This window comes from Pseudorca crassidens, chromosome 5 (assembly GCF_039906515.1).
Source record: "Pseudorca crassidens isolate mPseCra1 chromosome 5, mPseCra1.hap1, whole genome shotgun sequence".
Lineage (NCBI taxonomy): Eukaryota > Metazoa > Chordata > Mammalia > Artiodactyla > Delphinidae > Pseudorca > Pseudorca crassidens.
In genome coordinates, this window is record NC_090300.1 from 42,370,413 (window position 1) to 42,397,637 (window position 27,225).

A 27,225-nucleotide genomic window follows, 5' to 3' on the forward strand; every position below is an offset into this window, starting at 1 on the left:
CACACTATAGGAGCCATCAGGATGCACTGTGCTCTCCCCTCCAACTTCCCATAGGGCTGCCCCTCTCTCTCCAGCTCCTCTTTCACCCATTTTTGGGGTGGGGTGTCAGAGGTGGGGTCGGGTGGGGATGGGGTGGGAGCTACCATGCTACCTGGCTCTTCCTGAATCTCTTTAATTAAACCAAGCCTTTATATAAATGTAAAACACAAGCAAGCTCCGTACCTGGGGCCTGCAATCCCCTCCCCCAGATTCTGACTCACAGGCTAGGGGGGCAGCCTTATTTTATTAAGGGCCCAAGTGATTGGGCTCTAGGTGATCCCGGACCACACTTCGAAAAACACTGGGGCAGGCATGAGCCAGCCTGTGTGTGGGGTACAGCTAGTGTGAGAGGTAGATTCATCTAGTGTCTTAAAAGAGTGGCAGGGGCTGAATTGTGATCCACACCCCCACATTCATTTATTGAAGTCCTAACCCCTGGGACCTCAGAATGTGACTGTATATGGAGACAGAGACTTTAAAGAGATAATTAAGTTAAAATAAGGTCTTTAAATGAGCCCTAATCCAATATGACTGGTGTCCTTATAAGAAAACGAGATTAGGACACAGGCACGCACAGAGGGAAGGCCATGTGAGGACACAGGGAGAAGGCAGCCATCTGTAAGCTAGAGAGGGGCCTCAGAAAAAAAACCTGCAGACACCTCGATCTCAGACTTCCAGCCTCCAGAACTGTGGGAAAATAAATCTCTGTTGTTTAAGCCACCCTGTCTGTGGTACTTTATTATGGCAACCCTACCCAACTAATACAGATAGGAGACCTGGTTTCACTGAATAATCCTCTCAGATGGTAGAGAGTGCTTCAGCTTACTGTATAAACAAGGCTAGTTTTAAGGACCAAAGGACATGAGTCCCAGCCCTGGTGTGTCAGAGGTGGCTCAGGCTACACAGAAAGCACAGCTTCCAGTGTCAGACATGCCTGCACTCAGTGGCCAGAACCTTCTCTCCTGGTTACCACCTGAGTGGTTTAAACAAGACAGTCATTATTTTTTTATTATTTTATTTAAAATAGATGCACATAGTGCTTACTATGTGCCAGGTAATGTTCTAAGCACTGTGCAAATATTAACTCATTTAATCCTCATTACACTCCTGTGATAGATAGACACACAGACAGCAGGTTCACAATCACTTAATTCAAAATATTCAGGACTTCTTTCTCTAGTTGCTTTAGGTGTAGGGTTAGGTTGTTTATTTGAGATTTTCTTGAGGTGAGACTGAATTGCTATAAACTTTCCTCTTAGAACTGATTTTGCTGCGTCCCATAGGTTTTGGGTCATCGTGCTTTCATTGTCATTTGTTTCTATGTATTTTTTTATTTCCTCTTTGATTTCTTCAGTGAACAGGACCAGTAGGAAGAATAACAAAGAAAACCCAAAGTCAGTAGAAGCAAAGAAATCATTAAGAACAGAGCAGAAATAAATGAAATAGAAATGAAGAAAACAATAGCAAAGATCAATAAAACTAAAAGTTGGTTCTTTGAGAAGATAAATAAAACTGATAAAGCCTTAGCCAGACTCATCAAGAAGAAAAGGGAGAGGATGCAAATCAATAAAATGAGAAATGAAAAAGGAGAAATGACAACTGACATCACAGAAATACAAAGGATTATAAGAGACTACTACAAACAACTATATGCCAATAAAATGGACAACCATGAAGAAATAGACAAATTATTGGAAAGGTACAGTTTTCCAAGACTGAACCAGGAAGAATTAGAAAATATAAACAGACCTATCACAAGTAATGAAATTGAAATTGTAATTAAAAATCTTCCAACAAAGATCCAGGACCATATGGCTTCACAGGTGAATTCTATCAAACATTTAGACAAGCGCTAACACCCATCCTTCTCAAACTCTTCCAAAAAATTGCAGAGGGAGGAACACTCCCAAATTCATTCTACGAAGCCACCATCACCCTGATACCAAAACCAGACAAAGATATCACCAAAAAAAGAAAATCATAGACCAATATCACTGATGAACATAGGTGCAAAAATCCTGAAAAAATACTAGCAAACAGAATCCAACAGCACATTAAAAGGATCATACACCATGATCAAGTGGGATTTATCCCAGGGATGCAAGGATTCTTCAATATATGCAAATCAGTCAATGTGATACACCATATTAACAAATTTAGGAATAAAAAACATATGATCATCTCAATAGATGCAGAAAAAGCTTTTCACAAAATTCAACACCCGTTATGATAAAAACTCTCCAGAAAGTGGGCATAGTGGGAAGCTACCTCAACATAATAAAGGCCTTATATGACAAACCCACAGCAAACATCATACTCAATGGTGAAAAACTGAAAACATTTCTACTAAGATCAGGAACAAGACATGGATGTCCACTCTCGCCACTTTTATTCAACAAAGTTTTGGAAGTCCTAGCCACGGCAAGCAGAGAAGAAAAAGAAATAAAAGGAATCCAAATTGGAGAAGAAGAAGTAAAACTGTCACTGTTTGCAGATGACATGATACTATACATAGAAAATCCTAAGATGCCACCAGAAAACTACTAGAACTAATCAATGAATTCGGTAAGGTCGCAGGATACAAAATTAACGCACAGAAATTTCTTGCGTTCCTATACACTAACAAGGAAAAATCAGAAAGAGAAATTAAGGAAACAGTCCCATTTACGATTGCAACCAAAAGAATAAAATACCTAGGAATAAACCTACTTAAGGAGGCGAAAGACCTGTACTCAGAAAACTATAAAACACTGATGACAGAAATCAAAGATGACATAAACAGATGGAGAGATATACCATGTTCTTGGACTGGAAGAATCAACATTGTGCAAATGACTCTACTACCCAAAGCAATCTACAGATTCAGTGCAATCCCTATCAAACTACCAATGACATTCTTCATAGAATTAGAACAAAAAAATTTTACAATTTGTATGGAAACACAAAAGACCCTGAATAGCCAAAGCAATCTTTTTTCTTTAATAAATTTATTTATTTATTTATTTATTTATTTTTGGCTGCGTTGGGTCTTTGTTGCTGCGTGCAGTCTTTCTCTAGTTGTGGCGAGTGGGGGCTACTCTTCATTGTGGTGTGTGGGCTTCTCATTGTGGTGGCTTCTCGTTGTGGAGCACGGGCTCTAGGCATGCAGGCTTCAGTAGTTGTGGCACTCGGGCTCAGTAGTTGTGACTCATGGGCTCTAGAGCACAGGCTCAGTAGTTGTGGCACACAGGCTTAGTTGCTCCATGGCATGTGGGATCTTCCCAGACCAGGGCTCGAACCCATGTCCCCTGTATTGGTAGGCAGATTCTTATCCACTGCATCACCAGGGAAGCCCAAGCCAAAGCAATCTTGAGAAAGAAAAACAGTGCTGGAGGAATCAGCGCCCCAGCTTCAAACTATACTACAAAGCTACAGTAATCAAGAGAGTGTGGTACTGGCACAAAAACAGAAATATAGATCAATGGTACAGGATAGAAAACCCATAGATAAACCCATGCACATATGGTCACCTAATTTACAACAAAGGAAGAAAGAACAAACAGTGGAGAAAGGACAGCCTCTTCAATAGGTGGTGCTGGAAAAACTGGACAACTACATGTAAAAGAATGAAATTAGAACACTACCTAACACCATACACAAAAATAAACTCCAAATGGGTTAAAGACCTAAATGTAAGACAAGATATTATAAAACTCTTAGAGGAAAATATAGGCAGAACACTCCATGACATAAACCACTGCCAGATCTTTTTTGACTCACCTCCTAGAGTAACAAAAATAAAAACAAAAATAAACAAATGGGACCTAATTAAAGTTAAAAGCTTTTGCACAGCAAAGGAAACCATAAACAAGATGAAAAGACAAACTTCAGAATGGAAAAAAATATTTGCAAATGAAACAACAGCCAAAGGATTAATCTCCAAAATATACAAACAGCTCATGGAGCTCAATATCAAAAAAACAAACAACCCAATCCAAAAGTGGTCAGTCGACCTAAATAAACATTTCACCAAAGAAGACATACAGATGGCCAAGAGGCACATGAAAAGATGCTCAACATCACTAGTTATTAGAGAAATGCAAATCAAAACTACCATGAGGTATCATCTCACACCAGTCAGAATGTCCATTATCAAAAAATCTAGAAACAATGCTGGAAAGGGTGTGGTGAAAAAGGAACCCTCCTGCACTGTTGGTAGGAATATAAATTGATACAACCACTATGGAGAACAGTATGGAGGTTCCTTAAAAAACTAGGGCTTCCCTGGTGGTGCAGTGGTTGACAGTCCGCCTGCCGATGTAGGGGACACAGGTTCATGCCCCGGTCCGGGAAGATCCCACATGCCGCAGAGCGGCTGGGCCCGTGAGCCATGGCCGCTGAGCCTGCGCGTCCGGAGCCTGTGCTCCACAACGGGAGAGGCCATAACAGTGAGAGGCCCGCGTACCGCAAAAAAAAAGAAAAAAAAAAACTAAACTAAAAATAGAACTACCATATGACCCAGAAATCCCACTACTGGGAAAACCATAATTCAAAAAGAGACATGTACCACAGTGTTCACTGTAGCACTATTTACAATAGCCAGGACATGGAAGCAACCTAAATGTCCATTGACAGAGGAATGGATAAAGAAGATGTGGCACATATATACAGTGGAATATTACTCAGCCATAAAAAGAAACGAAACAGTTATTTGTAGTGAGGTGGATGGACCTAGAGTCTGTCATACAGAGTGAAGTGAGTCAGAAAGAGAAAAACAAATATGTATGTTATTTTTGTATACTATGTATGTATATAGTAAAGTCTTATGTATTTTAACACATATATATGGAATCTAAAAAAAAAAAGTGGTACTGATGAACCTAGTGGCAGGGCAGGAATAAAGACATAGACATAGAGAGAGAATGGAGTTGAGGGCACGGTGGGGAGGAGGAAGCTTGTTGAAGTGAGAGTAACATCGACATATATACACCACCAAATGCAAACTAGATAGCCAGTGGGAAGCAGCCGCATAGCACAGGGAGATCAGCTTGGTGTTTTGTGACGACCTAGAGGGGTGGGAGGGAGGCGCAAGAGGGAGGGGATATGGGGATATATGTAGGCATATGGCTGATTCACTTTGTTGTACAACAGAAACTAACACGGCATTGTGAAGCAATTATACTCCAGTAAAGATGTATCCAAAAAAAATATTCAGGGCCAGCAGTGTTTGGTGTGTCAGAACTTGGGGACTTGAGAAAGCAAATGCATTGCATGTACTGTAGGCTGCATAATGTCCTGTAGCATCTGTGACAGCATCCTGTAATCAAACGTACTCATATTTCTGTAGTGAGATGTATAGAGTGCATAAATAAAGTAGCCTCATGTAACTCAAGACAGGTTTCTCTAGCAAATGAGTTTATTTCAGATCAGGTTTTGCTGCCAAATGAGTTATACATTTTGGCATTTGGAACTTTTAAGGTTTTGAAATGATATTCTCCCTGTTTCTTCAGATGAAGACACTGAGGCACAGGGAGGTGAAACAGTGTCCCACATTCGTTAACTCACGGGAGGTGAGGCTGGGCCACCAACCCGGGCAACCTGGCTCCAGACTCCAAGCTCTTCAAAGCCACGTGGCTGTGCCCCTCGGTGCTGCCCACTTCTCGAGCGGGGCCTGACCCATCCGTAGAATACGGATCATGCCAACCTTGCAGCCTTGCTCTGAGGACCAGATACAATGTAAGTAGAGTTCTGTTATGGGTTGAATTGTGTCCCTCCCCCCACCAAATTCATTTGTTGAAACTTTAACCCCAGTACCTCTGAATATAACCTTATATGGAAATAGGGTCATTGCAGATACAGTTAGTTAAATGAAGATGAGGTCATTAGGGTGGGCCCTAATTCAATCTGACCTGTGTCCTTATTTAAAAAAAGAAATTTGGACACAGACAGGCATGTGCTCAGGGAGAACGCCAGGTGAATATGAAAGCAGAGGTCAGGGTGATGCTTCCACAAGCCAAGGAATGCCCGAGATTGCCGGCAAAGCACTGGAAGCTAGGAGAGAGAGGCATGAAACGGCTTCTCTCAGTCAGCGCTCAGAAGGAACCAATTCTGCCAACACCTTGATCTCAAACTTGTAGCCCCCAGAACCGTGAGACAAATTGCTGTTGTTCAAGCCTCACCTCCCCCCCCCCCCCCCCCCCCAGTTTGTGGTACCTTGTTACAGCCACCCTAGCAAGCTCGTACAGGTTCTTTACACAAGCACTGGGTTCCGAGTGGGAGGCCAATAAATGGTAGGTAACAAGTCTTACTATATTTTTAATATTTATTTATTTATTTTATTTTGGCTGCATTGGGTCTTAGTTGTGGCACGCGGGCTCTTTTGTTGAGGTACGCAGGCTTCTCTCTAGTTGTGGAGGTTTTCTCTCTCTTGTCGTGCGGGTTTTCTCTCTCTAGTTGTGGCACGCGGGCTCCAGGGCACATGGGCTCTCTACTTGTGGCATGCGGCCTTAGTTGCCCCGTGGCATGTGGGATCTTAGTTCCCTGACCAGGGACTGAACTGGCATCCCCTGCATTGCAAGACGGATTCTTAACCACTGGACCACCAGGGAAGTCCCCGCTCTTATTATTTTTATGATGGAGGCTTCAGATTCTTCACAGAAAAATAATCAGTCAGTTAGATGATCTCTAAGGCCTCTTCCACTTTCCAGGTCTAATTTTGCATGATTATCCCACGAGGATAATTCAACTCCGCTTGTCACTTGCACCAATGGTCCAGGTCTTATAGCATTTCTTTGCTGTTTTAAAGATGGGAGAGGTGGTCTTAATAAGCAAAACAAAACAAAACGACGTGTTACGGGTTACATCCCTATACATTACAACTGAAACCCCTGAGCCCTAACTTGCCTTCTGATGTCCCTGCTTGTATCATCAACTCACTCAGCCGTGGGGTTTTTCTGCATCCCTTTCCCTTGTGTCTTTGGGGCTGCCGAGGTTAACCCACAGTGTGTGCTGGGCTACAAATTCTGCAGAGGAAAGCAGAAATCTAAGGTAGAGGTTGTTTCCTGTCAGTTAAGAGTGTATCATTGGAACCTATTTAGACCTGGAAAGTTTGGGTTCTTCAGGTGGAAATGTGTCCTCACACTGCCATGTCACTGAGCAGATAAAAGCTGCTTTAAGAGAGTCTAAAAGCTGTCGAACACTTTTTCTCTTCCTAGGACAAGGCACCGTTGGCCCCAGTGTAGGGAAAGAGGTAAAATGCTAAACAGTTTTCCTTAGGCTGCAGTGACAGGCCCCCCATTGTCAGAGCTGCCACATGGTATGCGGGATCCTTAGTCTCCCCGACCAGGGATCGAACCTGTGCCTCCTGCAGTGAAAGCACGGAGATTTAACCACTGGACCGCCAGGGAAGTCCCCCTCTGCCTTTTAGATTCTACACATCAAGTCAGAAAGTGATTTGCTGTAGGTGGGGTGTGGCCCCCAAGTCCCCATCTGTGGAAATAGGACTTTAATGGCTGTGCATGTTCAGAGAAAGGACTTCAGGTTCCTTTGGTATCCCTTTGCACCTGTTCTCAAGGCTGCCTCTCCCACGCCGTGTCAGCCCCTGAGCCTTAGGCCAGGGGGCTGCTTCCCACTGGTTTCCTGGAAGCACTTCCTGACCAGGCCAGGGGGCCTCTCTCACCTCCCTGCAGCCCAGGTGCCATCCCAGAGCCAGGAGTGGCTTTAACATCTGCTTAAGTCTTTTCATCTTTTTTTTTTTTTTTTTGGCGGTACGCGGGCCTCTCACTGCTGTGGCCTCTCCCGTTGCGGAGCACAGGCTCCAGACGCGCAGGCTCAGCGGCCATGGCTCACGGGCCCAGCCGCTCCGTGGCATGTGGGATCTTCCCAGACAGGGGCACGAACCCGTGTCCCCTGCATCGGCAGGTGGACTCTCAACCACTGCGCCACCAGGGAAGCCCCCAAGTATTTTCATCTTTGCTGCCTGTTACTGGTTACCCTCCCAGGAAGTTTAGGAGAAGCATACCTTTTCTTATCATAGCTGCAGCCTGCTGGAGTTCTGTTGGGATACGAAAATGCTTGCTGAGTGGGAGGTTTTACTCTGAGGATCTCATGGTTGGTGATTCCATCCAACACCAAAATGGGAGATTTAATTAAGCAAGAGTAAGTGCCTAATAGATGGAACTTCTCCGAAGTGGAGACCACACCTTGTTCATTTTTGAATCCTTGCTGCCTAGCCCAGAGCTTGGCACATAGGAGATGCGCAGTAAAATTGTTCGTTGGGTGAATGCACCTTTATTTTCTTTCTTCTTCAGAAAGATGTCTGATGTGTGTTAAGTCCGAGAATCATGACCACAAACAAGGCTGGAGAATGCTTCTGCTTTGTAATAGCTCTCATGGGTCATGTCTAAGGAAAAGGTCCTGAGGCCAGAAGGCAGAGGTCCAGGTCTGGCTCAGCCATTATCCAAGAAACCCTGGGACCTTCGGCCTCCCTGGAACTCAGCGTCCTCCGCTGCAGCATGGAGGTCATCCTGTCTCCTCTGCCTGCCTCTCTGCATGGTTATGAGAACGTGACACGAGAATGGATGAAACAATTTTCTGAGAATTTCAAAGACCGTGCCGGAGGTATTACTTTTATATATATATTTTTGTTACAGATACTTGTAGACTTGAGCTGCTCGTGATTATCTTTTTTCTCAATCTCTTTTCTTCCACAAGTTCATGCTTAGGAACCAAAGCCAGGTTTACCTCCTTCCCCAGCTAAAGAAATATCCATCCTGGTAGGCCAGGCACTGCCAAGTGCTGGCCTCCTTGGAGTTCAGTCGCCTGTCTGGTCAGCAAACATTCCTGCATCACAGGTGGCAAGGGACAAGTTAAGTCGCAGAAGACTGGCCGACAGATAGTTGTCAAAGCCACCGAGAGCAGAAGCAGCACGGTCTTCTCCCCAGAGGACTGTGCTCCTCTACGCCTCCTTGAGCTGCGTCCAGAGAGCACTTGGCGCCCTTTCTGTCTAGAACAGGCCCAGGGGGGAGGTAAGTCGTGCAGCCAGCCAGGGACCAGGAGAGCCTGGGCAGGACCCTCGCCTCCTGACTTCCGAGAGCTGCCTCCGCCCCCTGCGCCTCTCCAGGGACTGATGGATGAGGCCGTGATGGGCGTGCTTGGCCTCCTGCTGTCTCTTGTTGCTCAAGTAACTGAGTGAGATGAAACAGAAACAAGCCACGTGACCTTGCTGCCTCCACCCATGCGTCCAGACAGCCCCTGTCTCAGCCAGAGTCACAGTCAGGCCAGTCGATCCGGGCTGGGCGTGGTTTTGGGGTCAGGGACCCCCTCCCCAAGGAGAAACGCCTGAGCTGGGTGGCCGCCGGTATTCTCTGAACACTGTTCTTGAGCAGACAAGATGTTGAAGCGGGGGTGGGCTGGGGGGCAGAGGTTGAGGGATCAGAATGATTTGAGTGTGCGGCTGCCAGCATGTCACATAGCTGGAATGGTGCGAGGCCTAGGATCTAGCTGCCTGTCCTTGGTTTACTCAGGGAATCTATAGAACGAGAGGGCAGAGGGCATGGCCTCTAACCCTCACCTTTGAAATCTGTGTCTCTAGCTTTCCCGCTTGCCCCCGGGATGGGCCCTCCCAAGGTTTCAGATAAGGGCGTTTCATTTTTTTTAAATAAATAAATTTATTTAAATAAATTTTAAATAAACTGTGTTGGGTCAGTGAGCAGGCTTTTCATCGCACTGGCTTCTCTTGTTGCGGAGCACGAGCTGTAGGCGCGCGGACTTCAGTAGTTGTGGCTCGCGGGCTCCAGAGCACAGGCTCAGAAGTTGTGGTGCATGGGCTTAGTTGCTCCACCACATGTGGGATCTTCCCGGACCAGGGCTCGAACCCGTGTCCCCTGCATTGGCAGGTGGATTCTTAACCACTGCGCCACCAGGGAAGTCCCAAGGGCCTTTCTTAAGAGCCACATGATACCATGGGGAAGAGGGCAAGGTCAGCTGGGAAAGAGGTACCTCCTTGCAGGCCACAGAGAGGGGAGCTAGTCAGAGGAGAGGAGAGGAGAGGTGCTGGGCAAGGCACCACATAGACAACCACTGCAAGGTCTCCCTCCAGCCTCAAGGCCCAGCTCAACGATGACCCTTTCAAATCCACCTGGGCTGGAAATACCACTTTCCTCCTCTCTACTTACCCAGTGTTTTCATTTAGCACCTGTACACTTAGCACCTGTTTACCATGTCCTCATGTTTTGAATAACTTTTGTTACACAAATATTAATATGTGCTTATTGAAGGAAAAATTAGAAACACAGACACTCACAAAGAAGAGATTAAAAACCGCTCAAATGTGCTACCTGGAGGTAACCACTGTTGGCATTTGGGGGTGTTGGCCCTGTTTAGGTTCATGTCTCTTTTCTCTGCCTGCATTCAGCTCTTCTAAAGCCAAGTCCAAATCTCCCCTCCTCTCTGTGTACCCTCACAGCCACCACAATGCTTCCATTCAACAGGGTCTCAGTTCGTGTGTTTTAAATAAATGGATGGATAAACAAAGGAAAGCACAGATGGATGAGTGGACAGAAGGTGGGGGAAAAAATGTTCTGCTACCCAAAAGTAGCCCCAGCGGAGGAACCAAGAAGAGAAGAGGAGGTGTCAGCCCTCAGAGTCACCTATAGCCGCCTTCCTCTCCCCTCCCCAGCCTCTCTGCTCCCATCAGAGCAGAATCAATGCCAGGAAGTGAGTGTGCACAGAGAGTGGGCCAGATCTGGACAATAATTATTAGTGCAAAGATAAAGATGAAGCCCGATCCCTGCCATCTGACCTGGAAACGTCAACCATGGCTTAAGGGAAAAGAGGATTCATGGGAACAGCCAAGTCAAGGTCGCCACGTGTGTGCAATATTTTAGGCTCAGCAAGCAATCTGGCCGATTCAAAGCTGCTGGTAAATGGGTTCCAAGAAATCTGATTTCATCAGCGCCGTGGACACGGGAGTACGTCCCCATGACTTGCCCCTCACTGGGTTGAAGATTATCAATGATTTATCTGGAGCAGAAACAGCAGGATTCCACATTACATCTTGGAAGGCAGCCGGAGCAAAGGCAGAGAATTAACAAACCTTTATTATTAATTCCAATACCACAACGCCCCATGGGTTCTGCAGCAAATCACGGGCTCTCTTAACAGGAGTTTCTCTGTGTTTAAGTGGAGCTGATTTTTTGTTTGTTTGTTTGTTTTTGGGGGGGTTGTTTTTTTAATGGGGCTTGTCCTCATTCTTAACTATAAAGACAACCTCAAAGTCACAAATGTTCATTAATCATGCACAAGTCCAGAGCGTGCTCTGTGCTACAGGAAAAGCAAACTAAGTCAGACAGTCCCTGTATTGCATTCACACAAACATCAAACCTTAATTGAGGCTGTTCTATGTGCCAAACACTGTGCAAGGCATTGGGTTTTACAGCACATTACAGTTATGATCCTGTTTTAAAAGCGGAGAGGGACTTCCCTGGTGGTCCAGTGGTTAAGAATCTGCCTTCTGGGACTTCCCTGGTGGCGTAGTGGTTAAGAATCCACCTGCCAATGCAGGGGACACCACGGGTTTGATCCCTGGTCCAGGAATATCCCACATGCTGCAGAGCAACTAAGCCCGTGCGCCACAACTACTGAGCCTGCGCTCTAGAGCCCGCGAGCCACAACTACTGAGCCCATGTGCCACAACTACTGAAGCCCGTGTGCCTAGAGCCTGTGCTCCACAACAAGGAGTAGCCCCCACTCGCCGCAACTAGAGAAAGCCTGCGTACAGCACCGAAGACCCAATGCAGCCAAAAAAAAAAAAGAATCCACCTTCCCACGTGCTGTGGGGCAGCTAAGCCCACACATCACAACTACTGAGCCCGTGCGCTCTAGAGCCTGCACGCCACAACAAAGATCCCACATGCCACAACGAAGATCCCAAGTGCCACAACTAAGACCCGACACAGCCGAATAAGTAAATTTTTAAAATAAATAAAATAAATAAATAAAAAATTAACAAAAAATAAAAGTGGAGAGATGAGCCTCGGGGAGGTTACACAACTTCCCCAAATTGCCCACAGGCACAGAGTTTGTAAGAGACTTGGGATTAGAATAAAGGGAAAGAATCTGACAGTTTTTTATTTTTATGATCATTTTAGCTCCATTTCAGTAACCTTAGAAATACTCAGCCAACATTCGTGTGAGCTTCCCTCTCACTAGCCCAGAACAAGCCCCAGTTCATGCCAGGGGAGTGGGAAAGAGGTCTACTACCCTCATTTACTCTCCTACTGCTATGTGCAAAGCCAAATGTCAACTGGGCCCTGCTCTCTGCTTATTCACAGTGATCTGCTGTTGCCTGCCCTCCACGTGGTGCCCAGAGATGGCCATGGTGCAAGGGCTGATCATGGGCCCCAAACCAACAGCGACGAGCAGGAGAGGAAGGCAGTTTTGCTCCCAGCTTGAGTGTTTTTTCTCCTCAACCTCAGAGCAGCATTCAGGTGCTGAGGGAAAGGAGCCTGAATTTTGGAGCCCTGCAGACTGGGATTCAAACCCCAGCCCAACCTTCTGCAAGTTGTGTGAGCTTGGGCAAGCCTTTCAGCCTCTCTGTGGCTTCACTTTCTCCCCCACTAAATGGAGGCCGTACCTACCCTGCAGAGGGTTTCAATGCGGTAACGTCAGCCCGCTGTTGCTCAATCAATAGTAGCCATTTAGTATTGTCCAAACTAAATTCCACCCAAGAAGCAGAGTCATGATTTTTTTTTGGGGGGGGGGGTGTACGTGGGTCTCTCACTGCTGTGGCCTCCCCCACCGCGGAGCACAGGCTCCGGACACGCAGGCCCAGCAGCCACGGCCCACGGGCCCAGCCGCTCCGCGGCACGTGGGACCCTCCTGGACTGGGGCAGGAACCCGTGTCCCCTGCATCGGCAGGCGGACTCTCAACCACTGCGCCACCAGGGAAGCCCCAGAGTCACGATTTTTTAAGCCGTGAACTAACAAGTATTTATTAAAGATCCATGTTTTAAGCAGGAAGATAAAGAGAAACCTTGCCCACCCTCTCCAGGCATGAGGGACCCAGGCAGGGAGTAAATAAAACCCGTGGCCATGTGCAACTCTCCTGCAGCTCAAGCATCCGAGATACAGGAAGTGAGATAAAATTCTCCGGAGTGTCTCCAGCTTTGGAGATAAAGACCATGAGTGTGGGCCGATGGAGGCCCCTAGGAGACCCCTAAGGCTGCACCCCAGGTCCCCCTCCCCGGCTTTCTTTCCACTCCCTGTTCCCTTCTCCCTGTTCCCCGGAGTTTGCTTTCTCGCTCGAGCAGGTATTTTCCTTCCCGAGAGCCACCGAGGGCCCCGGGTACCCTCAGGTTATCTGCCCCGGGCCAGCCGGCTCCTCGCCGGGCTCTGACCTCACCTCGGCGTCAGTCTTATCAGGTGTGGACAGAACCGTCTCCCCACTCTGGGAGCTCCAAGCCCAGGATTCTCCCCACACCCAGGCAGAGGAGGGCCAGCCACCTCTGGCCCTGAACATGGTGGCCACCTGCCAAACCGGGAGCGACCACAGGGGTCTGCGAGCAAGGCCGTGAGGCCCAGAGTCGGGAGGAAGGGGGAGGTTTACGTAAGTGTTGACAAGGAACAGAGCAGATGCTGAGCTCCACCAAGCAGGAGAGAGGGAGGGGGGCGCGGCGACTCCCGCCTCGGCTCCCCCGGGGGCAACACGCAGAGGGCAGCGGGTCAGGGTGGGAATTCAGGCTCCTCTGGGAACTTGTTTCCTCCCAGGCAGCAGGGAGATCCAGCTGAGCCCAGTCTTCTGAGAAGTGGGTCTTGGAGGACTGGGACAGGAAGTGAGGAGCCCACTGGGGAGCAGGGAGGTGGGGGGGGCCTCTGCTCACAGGTCCATGTCATGGACGCCACTGCTCTGTGTCAGCCCCTACGCCATACAGCAAGGACACTTCATATCCAGGCCGCTCTGGTTTGTTTAGGTTTGTGGCTCAAATACTCCCTGGGGTTCATGGCCCGGGGCTGCCGTCGGGGCAGGGTGTTTGATTAGAATTCATTCTATACAGGCTCCTGTGTCCTGCTGCCCCAGACACTGGTTTGTTTGTACCAGGACTCTTGCCTTTGTTGGCCTTGTTAGGGTCTGTCAGTAAATGATAACTCATTTGAACTGTCCCCAGAATCACAGCTGTGTACTCGCCGGAAGCTTCTCATGTCAGTGTTTTCACATTCTAGTGCTTGGAAGAGAGGCGGGGGCAGAGCGCCCCTCACCGTGGTGTCCTGGGCGGTTGAAGGCCAGGTGAGCTGCACAGACTCAAGAGGGCTCATTCCTGGCAGGTTTGCCCTTGTCAGCAGAAGAGACAGGTAGGGACACTGTGGGGATATGCAGCTGCACAGCTGTGGCCCACAGAAAAGAGGCAGCCCGAGGAACAGAAAGCTTGTCCTTCCCTACAGCTTGCGTTCCGTGTGGTGCCCCACTGTGCTTGTACCCTGGGAACAAAGCTAGGAATTTGTCCTCCAGAAATACCCCCATGTGTACCGACGATGGAGTTCATAGCAGAAGACTGGAAACAATCGAAATGCCATCAACAAAGGCCTGATTAAGAAATGTATGGTGTGTGTATACAATGGCACGCTGTAAAGAAAGCTCCTTGTGCACTGGTAGGAAATGATCTCCAAAATACAGTTACGTCCAACAAATATGACTAGGTTAGGAACTGTATGTTATTGTTTGTTTAAAAAAAGAGGGGAGGGGCTTCCCTGGTGGCACAGTGGTTGAGAGTCCGCCTGCCGATGCAGGGGACACGGGTTCGTGCCCCGGTCCGGGAAGATCCCACATGCCGTGGAGCGGCTGGGCCCGTGAGCCATGGCCGCTGAGCCTGCACGTCCGGAGCCTGTGCTCCACAACGGGAGAGGCCACAACAGTGAGAGGCCCGCGTACCGCAAAAAAAAACGAAAAAAAGAGGGGAGTGGGGAAGGGAGAACATGTATTTATATGCTTGTTTATGCACGGACTGTCTTGGAAGGCTGCACGAGCTGCTAGTATTATATCCCCTGGGAAGGAATGTTCCCCGGGCGGGTGGGAGAGCTGGAAGGTAGCCGTTGACTTGTGCTGTACAGCAACCCAGGCCAAACTTAGTAGCTGAAAACCGTCACCATTTTACCCAGTTCACATATATGTGGGTTGGCTCTAGTGGGGCTTCTGCACATGACAACAGAGTCCCTAGAAGCAGGAGAGGGAGCCTAGTGCACAAACACTTTCAAGCCTTTACCTGCGTGACGTTGGCTAAAGTCCCCTTGGCCAAAGCAATTCACACAACCAAGCCCAAATTCAAGGTAGAGAAATGGACTCCGTGTTTTTGTTTTTTTGTTTCTGGGGGTTTTTTTGGCCACGCTTCTTGGGATCTCCCTGACCAGGGATTGAACCCAGGCTCTTGGCAGTGAAAGCACAGAATCCTAACCACTGGACCGCCAGGGAATTCCCCACTCCGTGTGTTACTGGGAGGAGCTACAAAATGCAGTGGACATCAATCCACCACACAGTGAGGCAGAGGCAAGGACGGAGGGAGCGCCTTTCTCTTTGTAGCTTTTCGTACTTTTTAAATTTGAGTCGTGCCAATACACCCTCCTCAAAAAGAAGTAAAAAAATTTGAAATTTAAATAGATTCCCTGAGACTGGCTTTGAAATAATCCAGTTGTTGAAGGAAACATGGGAAGGAGAGAAGAGGTGGAGATACAAGTGAGACAGGACCAGCTGTGAGTCGATAGCTGCGGAAGCTCGATGATGAATGAATGAGACTCGTAGTGCTCTGCTACGCTGTGAATGTGGAAACTTCCTGCAACAGAACGTTTTTTAAATAAAAGTAAAGCAGGACTAATACCCAAAACTCAAGCTGATTAAAGCTCACTTCCATGGTGAGAGCATTGGCTGCGTCATCCTCTCTCGCCTTCCCAACCGCTCCGGAGGCGGGGACTGTTTGCGCCCTGACTGCGGCCTTCCTGAGGGTGCTGACTGCAGAGGTCAGCTGCAGAGTGGGCCCACAGGGCAGCCCCGAGCAGAGACACTGGGTCTTGAGGAATTGTCTGAGAGCAGGGAAGAAAGGAGCCTCAGGGAGCTGCCTCCACAGCGTGGGCAGGACTAGAGGCTGAAAAATCCAAGAGATGGGGTGGTATTGGTGGTGGCAGGGGAGGGGCTCTTTCTGAACCACGTACGGAGCTTCTGAGGGTGGGGAGCGAGAAGGGAGCCTTTCCGGGGATTCCAGACAAAACGTATAGAGCGTGTGGGCACATCCGAAGGAAAATAGCTCAGTGAGAAAGGTACGTTTTCCTGCCTCTTCTTCGTCACTCAGGATGGCCACATGTGTGCGCTGGCGGTGTGCCCAGGGTGAACCTTGAGCCGCCCACGTGGCCTGGGCCCGGCTCTGAGGGCCCCCAGCTTGGAGCAGCTCTGAGAATGCTAAGCGCCCCAGGCTTCCTTTCTGTGGGCAGACAGGGAGGTCTTTCACCATCTCTACACAGTCCTGTGGAGGCCCTAGCTAACCCTGAGAACTTTCTCCTCTGTTCCAAATGTCTACTAAGAGGCAGTTACCAGAGGTTCTACCCTCTGAGGCCACGCTCACTCGCTTTCGTGCACATGCCTGTGAATGCCTGTGTGTGCATCTCCTGTGGCCACTACAGGACAGGGACGTGAGGGACATGACCGTGGCACTTTCTAGGCATCCAACTGTGTCCCCTACCCCACCTCCAGGCCAGGTTAGTTGACCCTCCCGCTCATCGTGCCCTACACCTATCTCTATTGCTGGATTCCCACATAGCTTAAACTTGTTCCTCACTAGTTAGAGACCTAGTAGTAAAGAATTGCTGTTTCATTTTGAACTACGGTAATGGTGTTGTGGTTATGTTTTGTTTTGTCTTTTTATTGAAGTACGATGTATACACTGAAACAAACCATATGTGTTCAGCTGATGAATTTTTTTAAAGGGGAAACACCCAAATTGCCAGCCTGCGGATCAAGAAACAGACCACTGCAAGCATTATAGGATGTTCTTTAAAGAAGAAACATTGTTTTTTTTAGTAATACATTCTTAAACATCTACAGATGAAATGATATGATGTCTTTGGTTTGCTTCAAAATAATCTGCAGTTGAGGAAAGGTACAGATTAAACAAGGTTGATAATTATTGAAGCTGAGTAATGTTTACATACAGGTTTTCTGTCTCTCTCTCTCTCTCTCATACACACACACACACACACACACACACACACACACTTAAAATTTCCATGATAAAATGTTTAAAACAATCACTGTGGAGCCCTGGCTTCGCCTCAACCCAGTGACTGTGAGAAGGCATGAGGTAATAGCTGAGCAGGTGGGGTGAGGAATGTCTCTTTGGTATATTAGTTGCTCATCAAGAATCTAAGCGTCTAATGGGTTTAATATGCAAATTATTATTTTTTAAATGGGTTTTCAGGTGCCTGTCTCCTCTGTGTAACTGAGAGCTCCCTCCACGTGCTGGGCTTTATTCGTGTCTGTATCCCTGACCCTTAGCACAGTGCCTGGCACATAATAGGTGCTCATAAGCATTTGCTGAGCAAGTGAAAGCTTGAATTCATATCTTCCACAAGGCCTGACGCAGCCCCAAGATGGCACAGGTGCACAAAGTGCTTCATAACTTGAACTGAAATCAATACTACCAACCTCTCTTTCTTCTTTGCAGCTGCTTTCAAACAATAAATTATTCAAATCCTAAACTGTCAGAATTGAGAGGGACTCAAGAGACCACTGTCTACAAACTTCTCATATGATAGATGAGGAAACCAAAGTGCAAAGAAGAAAGTGACCTTTTCAAGGTCACACAGCTGTTAGGGACAGAGCCTGAATCGGAACTCAGGCTCCTAGAGCCCAGGCTGGCCTCTTTGTGTTCTACCATCCAGCTCCACAGCTGTGAATTTGACACGTACCCACAATTCTATTTTCACAGGTAAAGAAAGAGAACTTCAAAGAAGTAACTAGAATTTTCTCACGGTCTTGGGTTATTGTGACTCCATAGCTTTCTCCAGAACGGTGTTCTCCACATTGTATTTTGTCTCTTACTTCAAGAAAACTTAAAATTCGAAAACCTTAATTTTCAAAACAAACAGAGGGGTGATTATTCTCATTAGAAACGGCTTTGGCGCACATTTCTTTTAAAGAGGTGAACTCTCTCAAGTGTCTCTGAAACATGAGTCAGTTTCTAACAATTCCATCTGCATCCAGCTTGTTAGGAATGAAGCAACTGAATAAAATCAGGCACAGCCCGAGCCACAGCCTCACAGCCCTGTCATGTCAAGTGTCACGAGGGCACTTTCAACATACCCAAGCCAAAAAATAAACAAATCAATCAGAGATAACACACCAAGAGTGGAAATAAATGGAAAACACACACACACACACACACACACACACACACGAGGAAAAAAAATCAAGCACTTCATAACATATCTTTTTAAAAACATATGTTGATTTAAAGAAGTTTTTAAATTAAAATATTAGGATAATTTTGCCTTATAGTTTAATTTTGTTGGCACTAAAAGCAGCATAACTCAAAAAAAAAAAAACCAGCATAACTCTAGTGATCTTTTGTGTCACTCATGTATTCATGTTCTGGGCTTTTCCATGCAAAAGTATTTTGCAGCTTTGCCCAGTACTTCTTTCAAGAATCTTGTGACACTTCCATCCCCTGACCCAACAGGGGCGGCCAGATGTCTTTGCTGTTAAGAGGATTACTGAGATGTTCTCCTTTATATAATCCAGAAGACTGGGAATAACAGGAAAGAGCAAATAAGAGATGTCAAGGAGAGAGGTTACAAGCAAGGGCTGCTCTTCAAAGATGCTCTCTAAGCAAGGAGAGGTCAAAAAATGTTTTAACGGACACTGATAAAGCAGGGGCTCGGGAAGCTGGGTACCCGGCGCCAGTTTCCTAGGCAAGCAGAGGGGTTAGCTTACATCCTCCATTAAGGGTTAAGCTTTAAGCCCAAGAGCTTTGGGTGAGTCAGGGCCAGAGCCTGGTGAAGAAAGGAGACACCTTATCTCTAATCAGCCTGGCCTCAAAATAGCTCTCTCTTCCCTCGGGCAGAGACCCGTCATCCCTGCACAGCACAGCACAGCACAGCAGTGTGGAGGTGCCCCAGCCCACTGAGTCAGAAAGTCAATGAGTGTGCTTTATTCATCTCTTGCACAAGTTAGAGCTCTCTGGGTGAAGCATTGCAAAATTTAGCAGCCTTCAAGATGGCTTGACTAGAATCAGGATGTTCCAGTCAGGAAGGACCTTACAATTTACCTGCATCAACCAGTCATTTTACAGATGGATAAACTGAGACCCAGCGAGAAGAAATGATTTGCACAAGAAAACACAGGGAGTCCATGGCTGGGCCAAAGGCGAAAACCTGGAACTAGAGCAGACATTCTCTTTCCCTGGCAGTGCTGCTGTACTTGTCTGAAAAAATGAATGAAACACTCATGCCCCCCGGTCAATTTTCCTTCCATTGTTAAGGAAATCATTTCCAGTGCTCCGAGAGCTTCCAAGTCAACACTCTCACAGGCAGCTGTTGTTAAACTCTTCCATCCTGAGTTTCTCAAACTTCGTCTTCTATCTTCATTATCCAGGCAGCTTTACTTTTGAGGTTCTGTATATGGGATGCCACGGTGGTTTTTCCCCCACCCAGGCTGCTGGAAGAGAATGTTACAAATGGGTAATTGAAGGACTCGGGGAGTTGCTTAGAATGGGGTCAGACAAAAATGCCCACCGCCTCATCAGCGGCTCACCCCTGCCGAGGGTTATGACTCACAGCTAGGGACGTGCCCTCCCAGGGGCCATCTGTGAGATGGCACAGCTGAAACATTCCTGCTGCCACGCTTCCTACACGGCCATTTGCATACTGTGCCCTTTTGTGCAGCCGCTACACAGTATGGGCTCTGTCGAGAGCTGTAGGAGGCACACAAGTTCTAAGCAGGGAAGGGGTCAAGCCTGGGGCTTGCAGATGCTGCTGGAAACTGCGCAAAGTAATGGGATGTAGAATGGGGACGAAGGGCTGGAGTGTGCAGTTAGGAAACGCCTGGCTCCATCGAGCTTTACGCAGTTTTGTTTCAGGTTGTCACCATCCAGGACTTTGTGTCTGAGACCAAAGAGAAATAAAGCGCTGAGGCAGAAATTGAATTTCTCCATGGTTGTCATCTCTTACATGTTCCCAGTTATTTCTTGCATGAGTCACTTGGCTGGACTTATCACAGCTCTTAGGTGGAAAGTGGACCCTAGTTGTTCCTCATATGTGGCATTTATTTTCTTCTAGATAGGCTCCAAGCTACTTCCCATAAGGCCCAAGGCTTTGGAATTCCCCTAGGGCCTCCCACTATAGCGCTGGGCACACAGCAGGTGCTTAATAAATATTTAATAACTATGTCCTATGGGTCAGCATCACAGTTCTACACTCACTTTGTCCTAAAGCCAGATCATGCCATGAAGGCCTTCATTTTACTCATGAGAAGGCAAAGGGCAAAGACAAATGATCATCCAGGGTTTACACACATTCAATGGCAGAGCCAGGCCTCAATCCCAGGTCTTTTGAAACTAAATCCAGTCCATCTATCTGTCTATCATTTATCATAGTATGGAGACAAAAAATATTATGCTAAAGAACTTTAAGCTAAAGTTAGTGAAAAGGGAAATAGTATTAGCTCATTGCTTGAGGGGTCTTAAAATTGTCATGTCAAATTTTTAAAAAGGATATTTTAACTAATATATCCTTAGCTTATTACATGAGTTACATGAACATTCTCAAACATTCATGTAATTATAAAAGTATTTCTTTCCTAGCAGGAGTTCAATCATAATCAATTGTTTTATCAGAATAAAAATGTTTCCTTTTTAGCTGAAGATCTAAAAGTTGGATGCAAATTAATGCCTAGTGAGATTAATCTCTCTCTATGAGGTAAGGTCTTATTGTTCTAATATCAACCCAACATGGATTTTGAACTTCTCAGTAACATTCATATTCATGTTCAAAGACTATCCTATCAAAGGAATATCAACAAGTATTCAGTGGGTGCCTACTGGTTGCACTGCATGGTTCTGACTGGCCTTTAAGTTTGGCCATTAACTAACTAGCTTTGAGACCTTAGGTACATTCTAAAGGACCCAACATTTTTGAATGTCAACTGTGTGCCAGGAACCTTGAAACACACTTTACATATGTTATTTCATTTAATCTTCATGACAATCTTATGATTTACAAATGAGGACTCTGAGGAGAAGAAAGGTCATTAACCTAATGAAAATCACACTGCTAATAAATGGCAAAGCTGGGATTTGACCCAGATATGAGTGACTCTAAAGCCCATATTTTTCCTGCTATACCAGAGCTTCTCAATCCTAGGTCATATTAGTATCACCTAAGGAACTGTTAAATAATACAGATGGCTTGGGTCCCACCACAGACCAATGACATCAGAATATCTGGGGGTAGAACCTGGATTTCTAAAAATCCCTAGATGATTATAATATGCAACTAGGGTTAAGAACCACTGTATGAGGTACACTGAGCTTCAGTTTCTTCAAGAAGAAGTTTAGATGGACAGCTCTAAGCTCATATCTGCTTCTGTAGTCTAATTCTGTAGTCACCACGTCTACTTCTGTAGTCACCAAAACTGTGGTGATAGTTGTGGGGGACGCATTGCTCCTTGAGAAGTCCCAATGTACTGGGAGTAAGCAGCTGTTACCCACCCTGCCAGGTACTCCCCCAACTTTATACTTCAGTGTAGGCTCTGAGTAAAGCTAGTTAAACATCCAGGGATAAGACTTTAAAGTATACAATTATTTCATGTATTTTTGAAATTTCATCTATTTATTTATTTATTTATATTATTCAGAACAAGGCCCTAACTCTAAATAGATTCCCCATGCCATCTTTCCCTTTCTGTCTCCTTTTCAGGTATTTTCATAGTTATTCGTTGAAATCCCTATTGCTCCAAACTATCTTAATGCTACTTCTGTACATCATTATATCAAAAAGTCTTTTGAAACTGTTCACAAACTTTGACCCAGAGTTCCTCTTCTGGAAATCTATTCTAAGGAGGTAAACAGCAGAAAAAGCTTTAGGAAGATGTTCATTTCAGTATTATTTATTATAGTAGAACATTGGAAACCACTCATACGTCTAATAGCAGGGGAATGAGTTAGTAAAATATGGTATAGCCTACTAAATGGTGAAATGGCCATCCCAAATGATCTTTACATACAGACTTTTAAATGATGTGGAAAAATACTAACACTTATGATACTGAATAAAAAATGTAGGGCCTACCAAATTACACAGAGTTAATCTATGAGTGAAAAATGACATGGAGTTGAGTAATCTCAACTATGTATGTTATTGAACCAAACTTGGGTCTGCTTGCCCCCCTGCAGTAAAGCCAATTTACTGACACCAGGTGGTGGTGAAGGAAAGTGCAGCATTTATTGCAGGGTGCTGTACAGAGTCCAGGACAGCTAGTGCTCAAAAAGCCCAAACTCCCTAATGGGTTTCAGCAAAGCATTTTTAAAGGCAAGGTGAGGGAGGGGAGTCCCAGGGTACTTCATCAGCTAGTGCACAATCCTCTGATTGGTTGCCAGTGAGGTAACAGGGCTGAGTCACAGGGGTTAATATAATCAACCCTTAGAGGCCAGTAGGCCTGGGGGCTATGTGCTCATTATCATCAACTAGTTAATTTCTTCCATTTGGTGGGGGTTTGAGTCTCTGTAAAGCAGCTCAGGAAATGTGCATCAGATACTATTATCTAGGTACTTCAGAGAGGAGCCAAAGCAGAGGATATGGGGGAGGGGAAGGCCCCATAGGGTCCTGCTCTATTACATGTACTTATTTTTATACATAGAAAAATGAAGAAAAATACTCAGGCAAAGGTTAAAATACCTGAAATTGTTTTCACCATCAACCCAATTCTAAATGTCTGGAGAAGAGAATATAAGTGGTTCTGGGGACTTCCCTGGGGGGTCCAGTGGTTAAGACTCCGTGCTCCCAATGCACGGGGCACGGGTTCCATCCCTGGTGGGGGAACTAACATCCTGTATGCCCCGTGGTGCAGAAAAGAAAGAAAGAAAGAAAGAAATTTAAAAAGTAGTTCTAAAACAGGCCCCGTCCAGAAAATCTTACATTTGGCCCTTGGCCTATAGGCCTATGTGGACATAGGACTTACAAGCATTAGAGTAGAAACATGAAACCACAGGTCAAATAATTCTTTTAGGTGTGGGAAGCAAAGATCCCTTTAAAATTAGAATCAATATAAGGGAAGAGAAACTGAGAAAACCTACTGGCCCAAATCAACTCTAATCTAGGAAGGCTGTTAAGAAGGAAATGGGATTCACAGGTGAGTTAACTTAGGACAACCAAGGCTCCCATTTTCTAAGTATTTTCACATCCCTCTAATGCGGGTAGGACGCTTAGTGTTGGGCTTGGCCCCATTTCACTGATGAGGAAGCCAGAGCCTCAGGAAGATGCAGGGACTCGTTGGATGTCACGGCGGCGGCAGCGCGCGGTCCAGACCCAAAGCTCCGTCCTCTGCCGCCACCGCGGGCCGAGACGGGCGTCGGGAGGAAGGCAGAGGCCCCGCCGCGGCTTTGGACCGGGGATCCCGCTGCCGGCTGGGACTTTAGACGTTATCAGCTTGTCAGAAGCAAGGTAGGCCCCGCGGGCGGGAATCCGAAACCGGCTGGGGCGTGTGGTTGACGGACTGGGGCCCGAGGGTCACCCACCGCGGGAGGGACGACCTAGCGTTCAGGCCTCCTGTCGCGTCTCCGCCCTGACGGCCGCAGGCGGGCCTTGACCTTGCCTGGGCTCGTCGTGGGCCCCGCGTGCCTGTGTTCCTGTGCTTCGGTGTCTGGTTTTCCCTCTCTGACAAATTGAACCTTGTACTTTTTGCAAAGGACCTGTGTTTGTTCAGCAATCGACCAGCAGCGGGAAAATTGCAGGCGGCGGCCGGGTTTGTGGAGGGCTTTCCAGATGCCAGGAGGTCCGGGGGGCCCTCCAGGCCTTCAAGTCAGCTGGTGACTTGAGCTGAACCCCAGGTGGCTGCCCTAAACTGAGGGTTCCTAAAGCTTCCTTAGGCCAAGATTTGTAATGAAGGATGTCCTAGGCCACAATGCAGTGACCATCTAGTATATTTTGACCATCTGAAAGCCCTCTTTAGCCTTAAGAAGCAAATATATTTAATGATGATAATGATAGTAATACATTTAGGAAGACTATGGTGATTCTTTTGTCCTTAACTTCTGTCTCCCCCTGCTTCTTTTAAATGCAAAACAGGTCCCCTTTTTGCTGTTGTTAGCTTCAGAAACTAAAGCAAACTATTCCAGCTTTTGTTCAAAATAGGGCTTAATCCACAATGGAGGTTTTGTTTTTCTAGATTTGAAAATCTATTTGGAATTTACACAAATGGCTTTCACCTCAACACCTTTTGTCCAAATAGAAACACAAAACTGTACTCCTCTTTCCTTCCACACACTGCATTTCCCGATATCTTGCGTACACATCAAATTGTTCGTCCTTAAACACTCTTATTAAAGAGCTATTAAATGCTGCTCTCAAATAATGTTTATCTTTGCATTTAAAAAGGGAGTTAGATGTTGCCAAGACAATCGGCAAGGGTAATATGTAAGGTACTCGGCAATTCTCTAAACTTTTCCTTCTCTGGAATCACAAGATTCTCTTCCTGGATTAGATTACTCTGGTACTCAATAGAGATGTGTTCTCAGATCGTTTAACATCATGCCCCTAAGCTTTTATCCGATGTCATTTTAAGAAATGGTCAGGTGAAGAACAACTTTAAATTCTCTGTAAAACTGCCATAGACATTCATTATGTTGCTGAATATAAAAAAAAAAACCCTTGCAAATAGTTTCCACTTGTACTTCAGTGCTAAGATAAAGTTTGGCTGTGTTTTCTTTTATCAATTAATGAAAGCCTCGGAAGGCATCCTACAGTTCTTTTTGCCTTCAGTGCCAGGAATCTCAGAGCTTCGTTTTCTGCTCCATCTCAAGAATCCCTCCTAACCTAGCTTTTCTGGATTAATTCCCATTCTATGACCCCTTTTCCCCAACCACCACCAGATTTTGCTTTTTCTGACTTATTTATACCGCGTTTGTTCATATTTTTTTTTTATGATCCCCTCGAAACTTCCCAGAAGTGAGAGGATATAAAAATTAGTTATCCTAGATTGCCTCAAAATGTTCTTTCAATCTGCCTTCAACACTATCTTCTATCTTTTTTAGTTTTGTTGTCTGTTCAGGTGACATTCACTTTCAAGACTACCAAAGGCCTACCCAGAGTTGTGTACAGTCCCAGCGATCCTTAGCTCTGCTCCTCTCTCTTCATTCAAGAAAGATAGCTAGTCGCATGTATTACTGTTTCGAGTGAGTCACTCCCAAGCCTCAGTACTTTTTTAAAAATTAGTAACAACTGACACACAGCACACCTTGCAGCTCTGGGGGCCTCACCCAGCGCCCGGACCCTGGGTGCAGTGCAGCTGAGACACCGCAGCTCATGAGTCATTCCTTATTTTCCCTCAAGTGGTAGCACAGATTTCCTTAATTCAAGTGTGCTCAACTCATTGTTCAAGAAAGCCTGACATCTGTGCTTCCTTCCACACCGCAGGAAAACTTTCTCATTTCCCTAGAATTTATTTGCCAGCTGTGAGGGAAGGAGTATTAGCAAAGTTACTCAGGAAGCAACTGGGAAAAACTCTTGGGGTTCTGAGGACATTTAGAGGAATGGCTGATGGAGAAGGGAAGGAGAATAAACATTTCTTGAGCCTCAGCTGTGGGCCAGACACCATATATGTCGAGTACTAGGCGAACGTTTTTAACCTTCCCTGCAGGACTCTGAGGGAGGCGCATTTATACTCATCTTCCAGATGCGAAAAAAAGCTCGGAAGGGCTAAGGGACTTGCTCAAGTTACATCATTATTAAGTGCTGAGTCCCGGATTCTAACCCAGTTTGATAGATGATGGGGCTCATTCCATGTTCACTGTAAATTCTGCTCTCAGAGAGCAAGACTGTTAATAAACTACCACGAACTGAGGACACAGGGTCCTACAGTGCAGGCCTCAGGCAGGGGCTCTGAGACCAGGGTGCCTGGGTTCAAAGCCCAGCCCTGTCACCAGGTGCATGACCTTGGACAGATTACTTAACCTCACGGGCCGCCTGTTTCATACATCTACAAAATGGGTACAGTTGTTGTGAGAAGCAAAGTAGTTAATCCTGGCACAGTGTCCGCCTTCAATAGGTGTTATTTGTCATTCCCCAGTTCTACCCCCAGTGTTATTTTATTGCTGCTTTCTTGCCCAAATGATGGTGTTTTTATGTCTGCCTATGTTAAGAAATCATTTACTTGGAATGGTAGATCTTGATAGTGGGGTCATCTTTGGAACCGCCTAGGTAGGTTTTAAAATATTGATGCCTGTTTCCCACCCCTAGAAATCCGGATTCAGTTGATCTGGGGAGTAGCCTAGGCAGGGGGAAGAAGGTTCTTAGTGGTTCTTAAAGTGTGATCCCTGGACCCGCAGCTCAGTATAACCTCAGAGCTTGCTTGTTGAAAACATAAATTCCCAGGCTCCACCCTGGACCTATTGAATCAGATTCTTGGGGAGCAGAACTCAGCAAAACAGGTCTTCTGGGTGATCTGGCATCCATGAAAGTCTGAGAGCCAGTGCTCTAAGGGGAGGCAGAGCCCTGAGATAACCTCATCCTAAATACAAGGCCTGGAGACTGAGACTGACCTAGAGGACCTATGTATTCATTTACACTGAACAGTGAACCACTAGTACACTAGTCTCCCTAGAACCCTAATATGCTGTGACTCGATCAGCCCATCCTCTCCCAGCCCCAAGGAAAGCCAGGTCCCCACCAGAAGTCTCTTTATTAAATGTCGAAGGACATCAAGCTAAACTAGCCCAATTTGCACATTTCATGATGGGGATCATGAAACCATGAACCAAAAATGTTGAATTCCTCTGAATCCACATTACCAAGAGTCCATTGGCTACAGCCCCTCCCCTCATATCAGAGTAGCCTGCCATAGGCCTGTGGGCCCTAAAACTCCCTCCCCTCTTCTGGGCACTGAGGGACGGGTACTGCTGTCCTTTGCCTTGGTTACTCTCCTTTTTCTTTGCTCCCGCCACCCTGCCCCCTCTCCCA

At 46.3% G+C, this 27,225-nt stretch overlaps 1 protein-coding gene across 1 annotated transcript in view; it reads left to right on the top strand.

The window, feature by feature from the left end:
* Positions 1–11,639, top strand: part of LEKR1 (leucine, glutamate and lysine rich 1) — a 336,798-nt gene extending 325,159 nt beyond the window's left edge. The window contains exons 25-27 of the mRNA XM_067737845.1: positions 5,529–5,754; positions 8,328–8,637; positions 8,731–11,639. The gene's annotated coding sequence lies outside the window, so the exon portion shown is untranslated. The remainder of the gene's footprint in view (positions 1–5,528; positions 5,755–8,327; positions 8,638–8,730) is intronic.
* The last annotated feature ends 15,586 nt before the right edge of the window (positions 11,640–27,225 follow it).